Consider the following 19306-nt stretch of genomic DNA (forward strand, 5'->3'; position numbering starts at 1 on the left):
CCCTCGCCATTCGCCATCAGACGGAGTGACATAGGAGAGGGGTCATCTCTATCGAGCCCTATGTGACTTGATTGGCACGACACTTCGGGCTCCTCAACACAACAACAAAATCATCCTCCTTCACTCTCATTAGCTAGATGTCCCCACAGGGCATCTCAAGCATGCTAAACATGAGGATGATCAAGAAACGACGTGGCACCTACCCTCCTCAGTACCGCCTCGTCCAGTCCATCGAGGAGGAGGACCCAGAGGACATTACTGATGATGTCCCTCCATGTCATGATGACCCGCCGTCTCAACCACCACCCATCCATCGTCCAGTTCATGCAGCGGCTTCATACTCTGACATCTCTGAACGTCGTACACGATTTGAGCAGCAATATTTTCAGCGTTTGATCACATTGATGGGACTCTACATCAGATTTGTCAGCACTTCCACATCTCATCTCCACCACCATCTCGCTAACCATCCGGCGATGACAATGTTTAAAAACTTTTTATTTATTATTTTCACTTTTATCTTTGTTTATCTTATTTAAGTACTTTTTATTTCATTTTCCTTTATTATTATTTTAATTTTAGTTTTTATAAATTTTATTAAATAATTTATAGTTTCGGCTATTTCATTACGAGTAATTATGCTTCCTTATATTTCCTAAAAAGTTCCTGATTCTATCATAGTTATAAAGAGATCCAAAGCTCATCATCGCATAGGAACTAAAAACTCCATTGGCAAAGGTTCTCCATGACTGCCATGTCCTGCTCGACCACGACCATAATTACCACCAGATATAATATTCTTTTGGCGCAGGACTTATGGACTAATGAACCTCTACCACCACCGGAGTATCCTCCTCCACTCTCATCATTGCCTTGGCTGATTATTCTCCATAACTCCAAACCAAGGATTTCATTCATCATTCAGGAAGTTTCACTTCTCTCCCTAACTTATGATTATTTATCTATATTTTTCAATATCTCTATCTTTGTACATTGAGGGCAATGTACATCTTAAATGTTGGGGGTCTTTCATATCATCATTAGAAATCCCTAATTTTTTTCTTATTCTCACGTAAATCACTCATATCACTATTAGAATGAATTTTAATTAATTTATTATTTTTATTGATATGTCTTGAATTAAAACATAGGCATTTATGCATTGATTGTTTAAACTTTAAGACATTAGGGAATCAAGCATGATAAGTTGATTTTTGAAGAACAATAAACTTTTAGGTTGTTTCCCTAAGTTTAGGTATTATCGTGAGTTGAAATTCACAAGTTTAAACATCAAAAAGCCATAATTTTTTTGAGATCTTGAGCCTTTAGAGCATATTTTATTTCTTTCATGCTCACTTTTATTATGAGTGCGTCAGTATTGATTTGTTATTCTAGAACTTACTTGATTATGCATGTCAAGACCACACCATTTGATTTGATATGTCAAGATGATAAAGGCACTACTTAGGTTTAACCCATTCACTCCACAAAAACCTACCTTCATAATTGACCCTTAGTGAACCCCTTTGAGCCTAACAAGTCATTAATTGATTTACCCTCAATATTAACCCATAACTCATTATTGTTGAAATCCCCTAATTTGATCCCTATTTTTTTCGAGATTTGATTTGAACTAATTGCTTAGCTATGTTTTGCTCTTCTATGTATTTGCCTTGTTCTTAAAAAAAAAAAACTTCAAAACATATTAGTAGTAATTCGTCATTTTTGAGTTTGAGTGTTAATTCCATATTCTGAGAAGAAGCTCACTTGTATTCAATTGATGACTGGATGTTTTTCTAGCTAGGTAATTTTTCAATTCAATCTCGATTCTAACCTTTTCTTTCAGCTTGTGACCACACCCCCTAACCAAAGCCATATTACAACCCTCTAAAAAACCTTTTTGATTGACGTATTAGCTCAATTTATAGTGGTGGAGATCTGATTTTCAAGAAAGCCTATGACAATAGCTTTTCACATTGACTAATGAGTGCTTTAATTGATGTCCTTAAACACATTGAGTGATTTGAGTGAATCTTTAGTTAGGATGTTAAACTCTGTGACATTCTGATCAAAGGAAATCACTTAGATAAGGGGAGACACCTATGTTTTCGTGATAAAATACTCAACTTGGAATGTTTGAAACTTTTATGTGCTTTTAGTTGAATTTTCAATGTATGAATACTTATGGATTATTTTGAGATATTATTGATAGGGATTGTAAATTGAGAAGAATTTATTTTGATTGTGAGTTGAGGATTTTGCTTAAGGACAAGCAAACGCTTAAGTGTGGGGGTATTTGATAAACCGTAATTTATACATATTTTTATCCAATGCTTAACATATTTATCGATGATTTCTCCATAGATTTGGTGAATTCGATGCTCCTAATTCTTTAATTTCATGTTTTATACTTAGGTGAGCATAGGAGAGTAAAAAGAGCGAGAAACAGGCTGAAAACGGAGAAAATGGATCCACATGGGAAATCAACACGGCCTGAACTTCCTCACACCGGCGTGTCACACTACCGTGTCCCTTTGGCAAGATCGGAGCATAATTTAAATGGGTAGACCACACACCCGTGCCTATTCAACAACCTTGACCACTGGCTGGAGTAATCGTACACGGGTGTGTCACAAGGGCGTGTCCCTGCCGAGCCTAAGTATAACCCTATTAGGAAAATGCCAATTTTGAGGGCTCTTAGGCATTCTAAAGCCTATTTAAACACCTGAGGAGGCACTTAGGAAGGGAGAGGTAGAGTAGGAGGCAAGGAATTACTCAAGGGAAGCCGATTGGTCGATCTCAGAAGCCAGATTCATCATCAAGACTGAAGATGTCCCTTCAATTTCCATTCAGGGGTCTTAAGTTTTCTATATGTTTTATATTCATTATTCTTCTGTGATATTTTCTTCTATAATTATTTACTAAACCCCCTAAATACCTAAGGGGAATGAAACATAAGACGGATCTTGTTATTATTATCTGAATTATATGATAAATATTTGACTTGTTCTTAATTATGTGTTCTTAATTCTTGTTTTAATATTCCAAGTTATTGATTCAAGTTAATGCTCTTATTTAGAGGAGGAATAGACCCTGTCTAAGAGTAAATTTGTCATAATTAAGCGGAGTTGATTGCACGCCTAGAGATAGGGTGATAAGATTTTGCCAGATTAGGGTGAAACCTAATAAGGGGATCCATATATTGAGTTAATGCAACACTAGGTGTTAATTAGAAAGAGATTTCAATTAATCAACCTAGGGTTAGACGTTATTAGTCTCAAGAGAGATAATAATATAACTTAGGGATTTTACAGATCAAGTCAAATGAATAAATCGTCTGATTTAGAGTCAAATAACAAGTGAAGTCTAGGTGGATTTTTCCTTGGGTATTGTCTTAATCAATCGAATTTTCCCAAAATCTTTTCCCCAATTTCTCTCTGTGCATTCTTAGTTTAGTTAATTAATTTGGATAAACAACTCCCTTAAATTTTAGGCTAGATAATAAAAAGAAAGTAATTACTTGTACTCTTGGTTCCTTTGGGTTCGACAATCCAGTCTTGCTAAAGCTATACTACTGTTCGATAGGTACACTTGCCTTCATCGTGATAATAGTTAGTTTCGAGAACGATTAATTATAAATATTTAAAACCTGTCATGAATATCACGTATCAACGAACAAGTTGAAGTCACATGGCCAAGTCACACGTTCGTGTGCTAGGCCATGTGATTAATTTAATTTTCATAAAATAGGTGAAGACTTCGCACGGTCAGGACACACGCCCGTACTTGAGGCCGTGTCCCTCACACAATTGAGACACACACCCATGTCTCTGTCTATGTGTTCAATTTGAGCATTCTGTTTATCAAAATTTAGATGCAGGGGACACACGGCCAAAACTCATGCCCATGGGACAGGCCGTGTGTCTACCCGTGTGGACAAAATAAAGGCTATTTACCAAGCCATTTGCCACCCTTATTTACACATACACATACATAAGTTCAATGGCATAAAACATGGTATACTTAGGCAACCAAAACATCTACAATTATGGCCAACACATGTCAATGCAATGCCAACATCTATCATGTTCATGACATTCCATTATGCCAAATCAAACATACTAATTTCACATTCAAAACACAACAAAGACTTCTTTCAATTTTCATTAACTTATCAAGTTAATCCATCATACCGATAAAACAAACTCATCCATTTCACAACAAGTCAATAAACCACAATCAACATTTAGCAAATCAATATAAACCAAATCATCAAGGGCATCGGCACATGCCAATACATTTAACCAAAATGAGCCAATTTACATGGCCAAATACCAAATCAAGCCTTTAACTATTACAAGCCAATACATTTGGCCAGAATCATGATGACACATATAACAAAATGACTAAGTCCCTATACATGCCATATACTCAAAATGTTTGAGATCATCGATACCCAAAATGAGAATTTGATAGTGTGATGCAATCTCCGATGATTTCCAATCCGAGCTAGCTTGGTGACACTATAAAACATGGAAAGTAAAACAAATTAAGTTATATAGCTTAGTAAGCTCGTATGAAAGAAATAAGCAAATCTTACCATACATTTAACATTCAAGTAATATAATATAAGACGATGAAATTTACCATAATCTCATAACCATAATTCCTTCCATCACAAACTTACCTTAAATTCATCATTTTGCGAATTAGTGACATAACATAAAAGCCTAGTGACATAAAAGCTTAGTGACATGTCACTTGTATCCTAATCTATTTCTAAGGTTCGTTGGGATTTCTCGCTTGCCAAAACATCGTCGAATGTGTCCTTAGAGTCGTTTACACAATTCATGCATAAATTAAAGCATTTAAAATAAAATTTTAAGAAAGTTTATTAACATACGAACTTACCTTGGTTCCAAAAATGACACAAGGATCTATTCGTCAATTATTTTGTTTTTCCCTCGATCTAGATCTGAACTTCATTTTTCTTGATCTATAATGTCAAGTTTAACTTACTTAATCATCATTCAATATAGCCTAAAAACACATTATAAAAAAATTACATTTTTTTGTCCCTAACATTTTAAGATTTTACAATTTAGTCCCGAGGCTCATAAAATGAATTTCTTTCAATTTCATCACAACCCAAGCCTATCAGAATATTACAAGTACTCATATCAGCCCACAATTTTCATTTATTCACACTTTACAAATGTTGTTTAACTAACAACAAACATGCATTTTCTACCATCTAACATCAAAATATAAACATATTCAACATGGGTAAAATTTTAGACTTTAACTTTCTTTCAAATTAGTCTTTGGAATAGCTAAATCAAGTTACAACGATCTTAAAAATATAAAAATAATTAAAAACGAGACAAGAACGGGCTTACAATCGAACTTGAAAGCTTGGCCAAAAACCCTAGCTTTGGCTTCTTGAGAATTTCGGCTATGGGGGACTAAATTGAAAAATATGGACACTTTTATTTAGTTAATTTGTCTTTATTTACCAATTTACTAAAATACCCTTAATGCATAACTTGAAAATTTTACCTAACCATGTCCATTTTTGTCCATCCTAGAGTATAATGGTCTAATTACCATTTAAGGACCTCCAATTAAAAATTTCATAGCAATTAGACACCTTTATCTTATAGAACTAAAATTTTGCACTTATTGCAATTTAGTCCTTCTAGGCAAATTGAGCACTCAATTGATAAAATTTCTTAACGAAATTTCTTTTAGGCAAATTGAGCACTCAATCGATAAAACTTCTTAACAAAATTTTCACACAATTATTTTATCATGTTGTAGTCATTAAAGAAATAATAAAATAAATATTTCTACTTCAAATTTGTGGTCCCGAAACCACTGTTCCCTTTTGACCCAAAAACGGGCTATTACAGGCTTTACCACAAAACAATATTTGGCTACGGGAGGTTGGTAATTTTTCTGGTCAATCTTCTGGCATTGTCTCGAATCCCACTGTTTATGCTCTTGGAATTAATTCAACTTCTAACTTTGTAAAGATGATTGGCAAGCGCATGGGGTCAAATTTAGGTGAGGTTGCTGACAGGTTGAAGGAAGATGCTACGGATAATTTAGTACAAGACCGTAAGGGTATGGAGGTTATGGGAATTTTTCATGGGAATCACCGATGGAGGTGGTGGATAAGAATAAAAAGGAAAAGGTTCTATCTTTGGCCTCTATTGTTTCTATAAATGTTGATTCAATAAAGACTTCTTCTTATTCTGAAGTGGCTGGCTCTGTTAGATAGAGGAGCCAATCATTATGAATTTTCTGAATTGAAACGTTCATAGACTAGAGAATCCATGGAATGTTCAACTGGTTCAGCATACGCTAAAGAAATATAACCTAAGTTGTTTTCTCTTATTGAAACAAAGGTTAATGGTAGATGAATAGAGAAAATTTGACGTAAATTAGGCTTTCTTTTTGGCATTGATGTTCTTGCTTTAAGTTCTCGAGGTGAATTTTTGATGGGTTAGATGAAATATTTTAATGTTCAGTTTTGAAGCTTTTCGAGCTCTCATTTTTATGTGGTTATTAGAGATGATTCGGGTGATTCTGGTTGGCAGTTCATAGGATTTTATGGTGCTCTTGATGAACATACTTAGCGAGATTCGTGGGATCTACTTCAGCAATTAGGTTTTGATCAATCTTTACCATGGCTTGTTGTAGTGGATTCCAATAAGATTGCCTTCTCTTTTGAGAAAAAAAGGGTGAACGAGTGCGACATGATTGTCAGATAAGGAGTTTCACTCTGTTTTGTCTTATTGTAATTTATTTTATTTAGGTTATTCTGGTCAATGGTTCACATGGGAGAAAGGTCAGCTTCAAGGAAAGAATATTCGGGAATGGTTGGATTAATATGTTGTTAATCCAAGTTAGAGGGAACATTTCTACAATTACAATGTTCTTAATTCCCCTTACTCAGTTTCAATTTATTGTCCAGTTGTTCTAACTCTTTATAGTACATTAATTTGTGTTTTCAGAAGTTACACTAATAAATCATACTAGTTTGAAGTGCGCTGGATTCATGAGGCTTTCTGTGAAGTCAAAATTGGATAGGTTTGGAGCTCTTGTAAGGGAGATGTCTTACCCGACTAGCAGCTTTGGGGGATACTTTATTAAATTGGAGTAAGCTGATGATTCGGAATAACATCAGATTAAAGTTTTCACATATCGGTTAATTGAATTGAATACTGTCACAGCTAAAATTCTTTGAGGTCCCAAATTTAAAAGAGTGTTGGGAGTTAATTGGATAAAATAGTTGTTTGCAGGCTCTACTAGCAATTTTTGAAATTTTGTGGCTATTGGACAATTAGTTGAGTTTCAATTCTAGTTTGGTTAATATGGAATCGACTGGTTCCATAGTGGGAGACATAATGATTGTCGATAGATGGCTAATTGAGATTTGGAGACTGTGCAAGAGGAGTTATATATTTAGGTGAGAAGGGATATTCTTACTAAAGGAATTTTTTTCAATTTTGTTGGAAAATTTCTACTCAACTACATCGTTTTCTTCGATTGTTCCGAATAAGAGGAAAATTTAGGAGAGTTTTGCATGAGGTAGAAGTTGTGAGATTTGAAGCCTGGAAGTAAAGAATTTGATAAACTGCTAAGTTTTCTTTTTTTTTTGTGCTCATGGATTAGAAGAAGAGTGAGAGTGTGGATTCCTAATAAATTTTTGTACAATGGATTCCAGGTTTAATAGTTGAATTCCTTCGATTTAACTGATATATAATTGTCATGTTTAATTTCCACGGCGATGGAGGCTTTGGCAATTGGTACAGCTAAGCTGACAAGGATGAAGGATTTAAGGTGAGTTTCTTTACTCTTCTCTTGTATGATTAATGGATAAGTGTTGCTTAAATGATTTGTGTTTATGTCTGCTCTGAGTTTTGTTTGAAACCTATGGTAGTATATGATTTTGGTGGATAAGCATGACATGCGTGTTTAAGGTAATCTGAATTCATGAAAGTCTGCAAGTATGTTTTGTATGATAGAACTATGTATGGATGTGTTATAGTGTGGTGTACTCATTATGGTAATATTATTTGGAGTGTTAAGCATGAAATGCATGATTATATCATATGCGAAGTACGAAGGGAATTGTAACACCCCGTTTTCAGTGAAATTGGAACAATGGTTTCGAAACCACAAATCTGATAAGTAAATTAATATTTTTATTATTATTTTAATGTCTATGGAATGTTAGTAGAGATGTATAAACATTTTGTTAAAAAATTTTGACGTTTCCATGCTCAATTTCATGAAAAGGACTAAATCGTAAAAGGTACAAAAGTAGAGTTCTAGTAGCTAAAGGTATGAAATAGCTTTGAAACTTTGATATAAGAGGACTTGGATGGTAAATAGACCATCTATATAGTTGGTGGATATTCATGGATTGGTTTTGTTGAAATTAAGAATATTTTTAAAGGTTAAAAATGTAATTAAGTAAATAAAGGCTAAAATAATAAAAACAAAAGAAAGAAATGAGATATCATCTTCCTATCTTCATCTTCAACTGATTCTTCAAGGGAAAGAATAGCTAGGGTTCGGCTACTTCATTTTTACTGGCATGGAATGTGTTTTGATTCTGTTTTTGATGATTTTTATGTTTTCGAGATCGTTGTAGCTTAATTTAGCTATCCCAAGAACTAATTTGTAAAATTGTTAAAGGTTTAGGGTTTTTCCATGAACATGTTTAATGGTTTTTGAAGTTTAATGAAAGATTATGAGTCATTGATGTTGAATAAACAAGTTTTGTAAAGAAATTTTTGATGAAATTTTCATTTAGGAACTTATTTGTAAAAGTAATGAAATACCATGGTAAAATTTTGAAATATTGATTTGTATAGATTGCTAGAAGTCCTTAACGAGTTCGAATAGTATGAAATGTGGGTGAAATTGCTTAAATCTTATTTTATGAGCTTAAAGACTAAATTGTAAAAGGTTAAAATATTAGGGGAAAATTATAATTATGCATAAATGTGAATTATGGATTGAATTGAATGTGTGAGATTGATTGAAACACTTAATTGAATATAATTATTTATTTAGATCAAGATAAATCTCAATCAGATTTAAACCGAGGAAAGGCAAAAATCATGGATTAGCTCGATCGTACTTCTACGCTCTAGTTGTCAATGTAAGTTCATAGTATTTTTGTACATAATTGAATTTCTACTTGTATGTTTACAGTATAATTATGTAATTAATTGCTTATACTTAATTATTCCCTGAATTGCACATACGTGCCCCTATTTGTACTTCGATACCCCTGAATTGCATATTCGTGCTCCTAGTTGTACTTCGGTACCCTTAAATAGCACCTACGTGCCCCTATTTACACTCTGGTAACCTTGAATCGAGTAAAATATGACTTGTATTCAATTGTTGTTAAGTCTGATAATAAACTATGCTCTTACTAAGCTCTATAAGCTTATTCGTTTTTTTTTTGTGAATTGTTTTGTAGATCGTTGTTGCTGACATTTGGATGGATCAAATCTATGGCTCACACTATCCTTTGATGTTGGTATTTTTTGTGTCCCTTAGGGTTGTGGCATGTATATGTTGCTGTATAGGTTGTTTTGGTACAATATGTCAATATACTAACCGAGTTGATATGTATCTTTTTGTATAGTTAGAATGGTATGAAATTGCACACTTGTGAATTGTTTTGGTTTGTGAGTGAATTAAGTGTTATGATAGAAATGGATCAAGGCTTATATGTTTTAGATGTCAATGTTGAATTTAATTGTGATGTCTATGAAGGCACATTGGTTGGTTGTTTTTAGGTCATTAAAATGGTATGTTATGTTAAGTTTCTTGTGATCTCAATTGTGGTATGCTTTAATATGATATTGAATTAGTAGTGTATGTTTTTAGTGTAGTAATGTATAGGTTTAGGTAAGGTTTAGATTGTTATTGAGGTACCATACATGGCATATTAGTTGAATGGATATTGGTCATTTGAACTAGTCATTTTAGGCATGTTTTGGTATGTTTATGATGCATTGGTCATAGGGGTAAATTGGTTGTAGGCATACTTTTAGCTTGGAGATGGAAATGGCTTGATTTTGGAAATTTCTTATCCACATAGCCTAAGACATGGGCGTGTGTCTCAGCCATGTGTGACACACGGCCATGTGACACGGTCGTGTGTCCCCTGTAGGTTTTAAAGGTTGCAAGTCATGCAGTTACACGGCCTGGCACATGAGCGTGTTGCTTGGCTGTGTGACCCAACTTAGAGAGTTACACGGGCATAGAGACGGGCTGAGACACGGTCATGTGTCCCTATTTTGATTGTTATACAGCTTGAGAAACGGAAGTGTGTCTCAGCTGTGTAAGGCACACGGCCGTATGACCCCTGCAGTTTAAATTTTTCTAACTTTTTCCTCAATGTTTCAAATGTTTTTGATTTAGTCCCGATTCATTTTTAAATTGTTTCTAAGGCCTCGAGGTCCTGATTAGGGGATGATATGCATGTATATGAATGGATTATGTTATGTTTTTTTATTAATGTTTGGAAATGTATGGTTTTATGTTTCATTTATATCGTAATTCTCTGTAACCCTATTTCGATGATGGATACGGGTTAAGGGTGTTACAGGAATCACCTTAACAGGGTAAATGAAGATAGGAAAATTTGGCGTAATGGGAAAATGGGTGGATTGTTATGGGACCCAGAGGAGTTTGGTGGTATCATGGAAAGGTTATCTACTAGCTCGCTAAGAAATCTTGAAAAGAGTTATAATTCATGCCTTTAGACTAGGTCAATTGTCTGTACTAAAGTGAACTTAGTTGCATTTTAGGATATTTTTTTATCATTTTTAAAACATTGCATAAGGAGCTTGAGCTGTACTAAAATTTTATTATTTCTTACTTTTAATTGTCTATAGGAAAGATTTGTGTGGTAGTAATTGGCAGCTACAAAATATGGAAAAGGGAGTAGACGAGTGAAGGTTTTTCATGGCACGAGGTTGGACAGTTTGTCACTACAGATGTCGTGGCAATTCTAGGAAGAAGACCGAGTCAACACTTAATGCACACTAGTTTCAGCCCAAATGTACTTGTACCAAAAAAATCTGCCTGAAAAAGAGGGAAGAAGATCATGGGTTGTTAGATTTAGCCTAGGGAAAAAGATTATAAAAAGTTAAAGGAGGAAACCCTAAAGGGGGGCATACAACAAAAAAGGGATATACTTAGGAAAAAAAGACAAAAGGTAGTGGCTGAGCAAAGTCGGGAAGAGAAAGAAAAAGGCAATCCCTGTCAACCGCCACAGCACACTGTATCGTTGGAGTGTGGGTTGTATAAGCAAAAGCTATCCTCCTGAAGTTCTTCCATTTTTCTTAATTTCTCTTTGTAAATTAATTTGATGAAAACAATGTTGAACGACATTCTAGATTTGAATTTTAATTGCCAACCCATGAGCCCATGAGGTAAATCTCATCAGGATGGGATTACTTGATGAAACTCTTATTTTCTTTAATGACTGAAGTGTAGATATGCTTATATATTGTTTCATTCGATGGTTTTTACAAAATTGCATGTTCGAAAACTCTAGACATAGATGGATGTACAACATGTTCATTAAATTAATTGAATACTGATGAGGTTAGGTTAAGATATTTAACTTGAATGATATGAGCAAGTGTTCGAACAAATACTTGTAGTAGCCTCTAGACATAGAGCAGCGTTCATACGGAAAGAAAAAAAAATAGTGCAGGGTACTGTGCCAAAGGCCTATAGACATATATTGCTTAAGGTAAGGTAACTTGAGGTCTTATTCTCGAATGAAGTAGACCCTTTTAGAGCTCTTTTGAGCAGTAGATTGAGTATGGTTTTGTCAAGACAATACTGTTAGTAAGAATAGATTCTTAGTAATCTCGACCATCCAAATCAACATCGTAAACCCTCTATCATTTTCCGTAGTACCTTCACCATAGCATTTTTAGTTGTTTACTTGTTCGTTTGCATATTATTCACAGAATTATTCTTGATTTGCCATTAATCATACATCATTATAATAACTCAATGAAATTATATCGTTCTATTACCTGTGGAGATGATCTCACTTATCACTTTATTACTTGATTCAAGATGTATACTTGCACAATTTGCATATCATTTCACATGCGACAAGTTTTAAGCGTCGTTGCTAGGGATTGGCAATCGGTGAAATTTAGTTTTGTTATTTTCTTTTGTTTTCTTAGTTTTAGCTAACTTAGTTGTATTTAATTACTACAGGTTTGTCATCAGTGTATGAAAAGAGGCATTCATGCTAACGAAGAATATACTTTTGACCTAGAGATTAAGAGAACTTTGTGGAGGGGGCCAAAAGAGTCACAAAATATGGCTAGGGAAACGGATGATCTTGGTTTGAATGATCATGGTCTCAATAATAATCCAAATGGCCAGGATGTTAATTCTCTTATTCCTCATGTGCTAGATGATCGAGACAGACCAATTCGGAAACATATTGTTCCAATTTTGGATGATTTGAATTTGGGAATAATAAAAACACACATACAAGCTCAATAATTCAAGCTAAAACCGATAATGTTTCTGATGTTGCAAACAGTAGGGCAGTTTGGTGGGTTACCCACTGAATATCTAAGACTGCATTTAAGAATTTTTCTAGAAGTCTATGACTTGTTTAGACAATAGAGTGTTCTTGAAAACACCTTGAGACTTAAATTATTTCCATATTCCTTGAGAGACCGAGCAAGAGCATGGTTGAATGCTTTTCCATCGGGGAAAGTGGCATCATGGAATGCTCTTTGCAAGAGGTTTTTGCTATGGTATAATCTGCCAAACATGAATGCCAAGTGTATAAATGACATCATGTCCTTTTGACAATCAGAGGATAAAACGTTGTATGAAGCTTGGAAACGATATAAAGAGCTAGTTTGGAAATGTCCAATGCATAGGTTTTAGCACTAGACACAAATGGGGATGTTTTATAATGGGTTGAATACACATATGAGAATGGTAGTTGATGCTTCTGCCAATGTTACCTTGTTGGATAAATCTTATAATAAAGCATATGAGAGTTTAGAATAGATTTCCAATATGATTATTAATATCCTACCACGCAAGTCGGGATTGGCAAGAGAGCTGGTGGCACCATGGAACTTGATGTAATCACTTCATTGATTGCCCATGTATCATCCTTAACTAATATATTCAAAACAATGAAGAGACCAACTGCAGTTCAGGAGATGAAAGCAGTCGAGCCAGTATTTGTTTATTGTGGTGAAGACCATGAATTTGATGAATACCCAACAGGTCCAGCATCCGTGTGCTATATGGGTAATTTCAACTGAAACAATAACCTCTATTCCAACACGTATAATCTAGGGCGGAAGCAACATCTGAACTTTAGTTTGGATTAATCAAGGTGAGAGGAATTTTAACAATGCGACAAGACAAAACGCCATCAGTACAGTGCTTGGTTATACCCAACCTATGACAAGGGAAAATGTCCAACAAGGTCAGGTATCAGCTTCATCATCATCATCATTTATTGAAGCCTTTTTGAAAGAATATATGGCCAAGAATGATACCGTAATTCAGAGTCAAATTGTATCCTTTTGAACTCTTGAGAATCAAGTGGAGCAGAGAGCAAATGCTTTGAGTTCGAGACTACAAGGAGCTCTACCAAGTGATAAGAGAATTTGAGATCACAAGGGAAAGAGCATTGTAAGGCAATTACTCTCAGAAGTGGGACATGGCTAAATGAAATTTTTAAAGATGCCATGGCAGAAGAGGGCAAATAAGATTGCAACAATACAAAGATTTCAGAAACATCAGAAAATCACACTGCGTCTAGAAAGGCTAAACAAAAGAATGTTGCAGAAGAATTAGATCATTTTGCCAATGGAAATGCTACAGCAAAATAGCATCAGCAACTTGAAGGATTACCACCTTCACCTTTTTGTCAGTGATTTTACAATTGTAAACAAGAGGCCCATTTCAAAAGATTTCTAGATGTCCTTAACCAAATCCATATCAGCATACCATTAGTAGAAGCGTTGGAGAAGATGCCCAATTATGTGAAGTTTATGAAAGACATACTGCCAAAGAAGCACAGATTCGAAGAATTTGAGATTGTTACTCTCACTGAAGGGTGCACAACAATGTTGATGAATAAATTACATCCAAATTTGAAAGATTTAAGGAGTTTCACTATCTCATGTTCAATTCGAAATCAATATGTTGGTAAGACATTATGTGATTTAGGAGCAAGTATAAATATAATACTTCTGTATATTTTTAGGAAGTTTGGGATTGGGAAAGCAAGACCTACAATGGTTACATTGCAACTGGCTGGTCAATCCTACGCATATCTGAAAGGTAAAATTGAGGACATATTGGTAAGAGTAGATAAGTTTATTTTTCAGTAGATTTCCTTATCTTAAAATGTGAAGTTGACCATGTTGTGCCAATTATTCTTGGAAAACCTTTTCTTGCTACAATTAGGACTTTAATTGATGTGCAAAAAGGTGAACTAACCATGAGGGTAAATGAATGTCAAATTACATTCAAAACATTCGATGCCTTGAAATGCACTGATGAAAATGAAGAATGTCATGCCGACCTGATAGGGGCAGCAGTAGAGGAAGAGTTCACAAGATTTTTCCATAGCAATTCTGGCAGTGATGGAAACTCACTTGAGTGGAGTGATGCAATAAATTTTGAGGACCTTAGTGAACTTGCAGAAGCCAAGCGGTTTGTGGATAGACTAGGGAAAAGTTTGAATCCTTAGATTTATCAAATAGCTCTTTCAAGCCTCCTAAACCATCTACAGAGAAACCTCTCACATTGGACTTGAAGCCTTTATAGCAGCATTTAAAATATGCTAATTTGGGAGAAAAAAAATTTTCTAGTAGTTACTTTTGTCGAGTTGACACCCGATTAAGAGGTGAGGTTGTTGGAGGTACTCTGGCTATTTAAGAAGGCATTAGGATAAACAATTACCGACATCAAGGGAACTAGCCCTGCTATCTATATGCATAAAATTTTGCTAGAGGATTGTCATAGAAATTCTATTTAACAGCAGAGGAGGGTGAATCCAAGCATGAAGGAAGTTGTTAAGAAAGAGATTATTAAGTGGCTCGACGTTGGCATTATTTACCCAATCTTCGATAGCTCATAGGTGAGTCCTATACAATGTGTACGTAAGAAATGAGGTGTCACAGTAGTGAGTAATGATAACAACGAGCTCATTCTGACTCATACTTTCACGGGACGGAGAGTATGTAATAGCCTGATTTAGCTAAATCAGAACAGTGGTTTCGGAACCACAGATCTAAGGTCATAAAATTATTTTAATATTATTTTTGGTGTTTACAGTACGTGATTTTATATGTGTGAAAGTTTCAAGTGATAATTTTATCGTTTACATAGTTAATTTAACTAAAGGACTTAATTGCGTAAAATGCAAAAGTTGCATTCTATAAGTTAAAAGTGTCTATTTGCTATGAGGCATTAAATGGAAGGTCCTTATGTTGATATTAGACCATTAAAAGGGTGAGTGGACAAAGATGATCATTCATTATGTGTTTAATAATGTTTATAACCAAGGGTATTGTGACAGCCCGAAAGTGACCCTAGTCGGAAAGCGGTTTCGGGACCGCTAAACCGAGTCACTAAATTATTTGAGTATGATAGTTACTGTCTAAATATGTGAATATGCATGTGTGAAAATTTCTTAATTGAATTTTTTTGCTTAATTATAGGTGAATTTTAGTGATTAGGACTTATGTGAGAAAATTTAGAAATGTGCTAAGCAAATGTAAGGTGGCCTATTAATACATGTGGGGAAATGGTTGTCCTTGCATGTCAAATAACCCCTTTCCTAAGGTGAGTGGCCGGCCATGACAAGGTGATGGGCAAGGAAAACATGTCCTAGACATGTTGGCCTAGTGCATGATGTAAGGGAGAATAAAGAAATGAAATTGGAAAAAAAAAAAGGGAATATGATGAAAACAAAAGAAAAAAAAAGTGTCCATTCTCTCATTTTTCTTTGCATGGCCGAATGTACTAAGAAGAAAGGGGGGGAAAGCTTGAGAAAATCAGCCATGGGAGCTTACTAGACTAAGGTGTTTTGATACAAGAAGGTATGTTTTATGCCACTCTTGAAAATGCATGCATAGTTTGGAGGATTGGTTCAAATTTTTCCTTGAATCTTGGATCGAAACTAAGTTGTTAGGTGAGTTAAATTTCGGCCAAGAATGTTGTATTTCCTAATTAGTGTTTTGATGTTGTTGTGATGAAAGCATGGAGATGAGTGAGTTCGAATGTTTAACAAAAAGGAGATTTTTGTGCCATTGAGTTCTTGTTGTTATGTGTGTATGTGCATGAGTATTCGGCCATGCTATAAAATTTATGTTGCAAAATGATTTAATGCTTAATGTGATATATAATAGTACTTGTGAATGAGCTTGAGAGCACCTAAATTATTAGTTGGAAGTGCCGAATGTAGTCTTGGATGAATTTTAAAGAACAAAGAAAATTTGGGTGACTAGAGGTCAAGGACATTCGGCCAAGGCTTGTCTGCTAGCAAAATTTGGCCTAGATGGGGTAAATGTTAAGTGTTAAATGCAATGGAAATGCTAGATTAATGTTGCACATTCGGCTATAGTTAGGCATGTTTATGATCTTATTTAGACGATTAGACATAAAAAGGGTGGTAATGAGGTTGAAAATTGTTGAATGGCTAGTTGGGTAATGAATGTAGCATTCGGCCATATGGGGTAAATGTAACACCCCAAACCCGTGACCGTCACCGGATTTGACCACGTGGTGTTACCGAGCTTACTTCCCTTATTTCTCTCTTGGAAATATTTAATTTCTGTTCCAGGCAGGCTAGCTAACTGCATCACTGTCCTCTTAAAAATCATATCTCAAGTTCCAGAACTCGAAAATAAGTTTCATAAATTTTCCCTGAAACTAGACTCATAATCCCATCTACACATTTTTTTCTAGAATTTTTGGTCGAGTCAATTAGTACAGTTTATTAGTTAAAGTCTCCCCTGTTTCAGGGTTCGACTACACTGACCTTTGTGCACTACGACTTGGATATCTTCCTGTACAGGGCTCCAACACTTATGCAGTTTATTTCTAGAGAAACTAGACTCACAAGGGAATCTGTACATATAGACTATGACTTCTAATTATCTCTGGTTAATTTATAGTAAATTTTCAAAGTCGGAGCAGGGGATCCAGAAACCGTTCTGGCCCTGTTTCGCGAAAACCTGATTATACCTTAAAACACAGCTCATATGGTCGTTTCGTTTCGTCCATATGAAAATAGATTCATCATGGTTCAATTTCATAATTTATTCACTATTTAATTCTACTTCTACTATTTTTAGTGATTTTTCCATCTCACCTCACTGCTGCTGGCAGCATCTGTTACTAAAGCAAACAATGACTATTTCATAATTCTTCCATGGCCAACTATTTCATCATACATAATACAAACTATGGCCACCTTATCAAAATTAAGGTTTCTAAGGCTCGTGCCTATAGGTTTTAGATTCACACTCAACCGACCACATAGGCCATTTTCGCATGGCTTAAAGTTTACAACCGAAATTCAACAAAACAAAATAGCCTATACATGCCAAATGTTCTCCTAGTTCAACTACGAAGACAATACCAAAAGATTTCCAGCGGTGTGATGACTTCAACGACGGTTCCAAGCACGCAAAACAATACGAGTCCAAGAGACCTAAAATGGGTGACAAGAAAACACCGAGTGAGTTTATAACTCAGTAAGTCATAAGCATTTCACAACCATCCGTTACTAAAATTATCATAAAATGAAATAATGAAACAAGGCCCAGCGTTCCACCATACCGAACTACCATAGTTCCTTAGACCTTCGGATCAATGTCATACCAAGTCATACATTTACATTTCATATACTATTCAATAGGATATTTGAAGCAATTTCCATTCATCATTTCATTTCCGCAACAATCATGCAATTGAAATCATCACATAGATTTAAAACTTACCGACTCAACCCCGAGCATGAACATAGTATCTATTAGCCACGAACTCAAGGTACTTACTCTTTCCGCTGTCCATACTCCACTCGATGAAGACACACCTCCATATAATTGTTCGATCGGAGATATATATATAGAATGCACACACGATTGCTTAATACTCGATTTCGCACACTTAGTGCCATGTGATTTAAGCCCGCACACATAGTGCCATACCCTTGAGCTCGCACACCCAGGTCAGTATATTTCCAGCATGCACACTTAGTGCCATATATTTCCAGCATGCACACTTAGTGCCATATATTTCCAGCATGCACACTTAGTGCCATATATTTCCAGCATGCACACTTAGTGCCAATCTCGTCACCGTACACACGTATTGCCCGCACACTTAGTGCCGAAAGCAAACTTTCTACACATTTCACTATTTCTTTTACATTCAACAATGTCATCATTCCATACACATACATTTTCATTTACATATCATCTCATTAAACACAATTGCATAGATATTATGATCATTTAAAACAATACCAAATATATGCTTAATGACTTACCTTATATTGGATGAAACGATTTCCAATCGACTACTCGATTATCTTTGCTTTGCCTTTGTTTGATTCTCCCCTTTTGATGTCTTGATCTCCTAGTATAAATACATTTAGTAGTTAAATTTCTTGCTGGATACTTATGTGTATAATTTAATGGTTTTCACTCCATTCACAACTATCATTGTTCAAAATATCAAAACCTTAGCCAACATTCAATTTATGCATCAAGGCCGAATGTATTATCACTATTAAGGTAACCTAGTCTCAAGTATTTTCAATTCTAATGTACAACATCTCAAATTCCCATGACCGATCACACCTATTCTTACTTTCCAATATTCGAAATAATCAAAATCACCTCCTAAACACAATAGTCATGGACAATGCCAAATCCTCAAGTGTTTGAACATAAATTATTTTACTAATATAAACATTCACGAATCATATTCATAGGAAGACCGATTTCTTTCCATAGCACATTCATCATCCATACTTAGATGAAACAACCAAAATCCCTTCCTTTATACCCTAGCCGAATGCTCCAATCATCCATACAAATTACAAATTTTTGCATGGCTAAGTAGGAGCCATTTAACATGCAAGAAAAATAATCATAGGAGAAGAATTTATCATTCTAAGTAAGCTCCTATCTCCAACACTAAATCATTCGGCATTTTGCCTAGACACACACAAAAATCTCAA

Source organism: Gossypium arboreum, chromosome 2, assembly GCF_025698485.1.
Source record: "Gossypium arboreum isolate Shixiya-1 chromosome 2, ASM2569848v2, whole genome shotgun sequence".
Classification (NCBI taxonomy): domain Eukaryota; kingdom Viridiplantae; phylum Streptophyta; class Magnoliopsida; order Malvales; family Malvaceae; genus Gossypium; species Gossypium arboreum.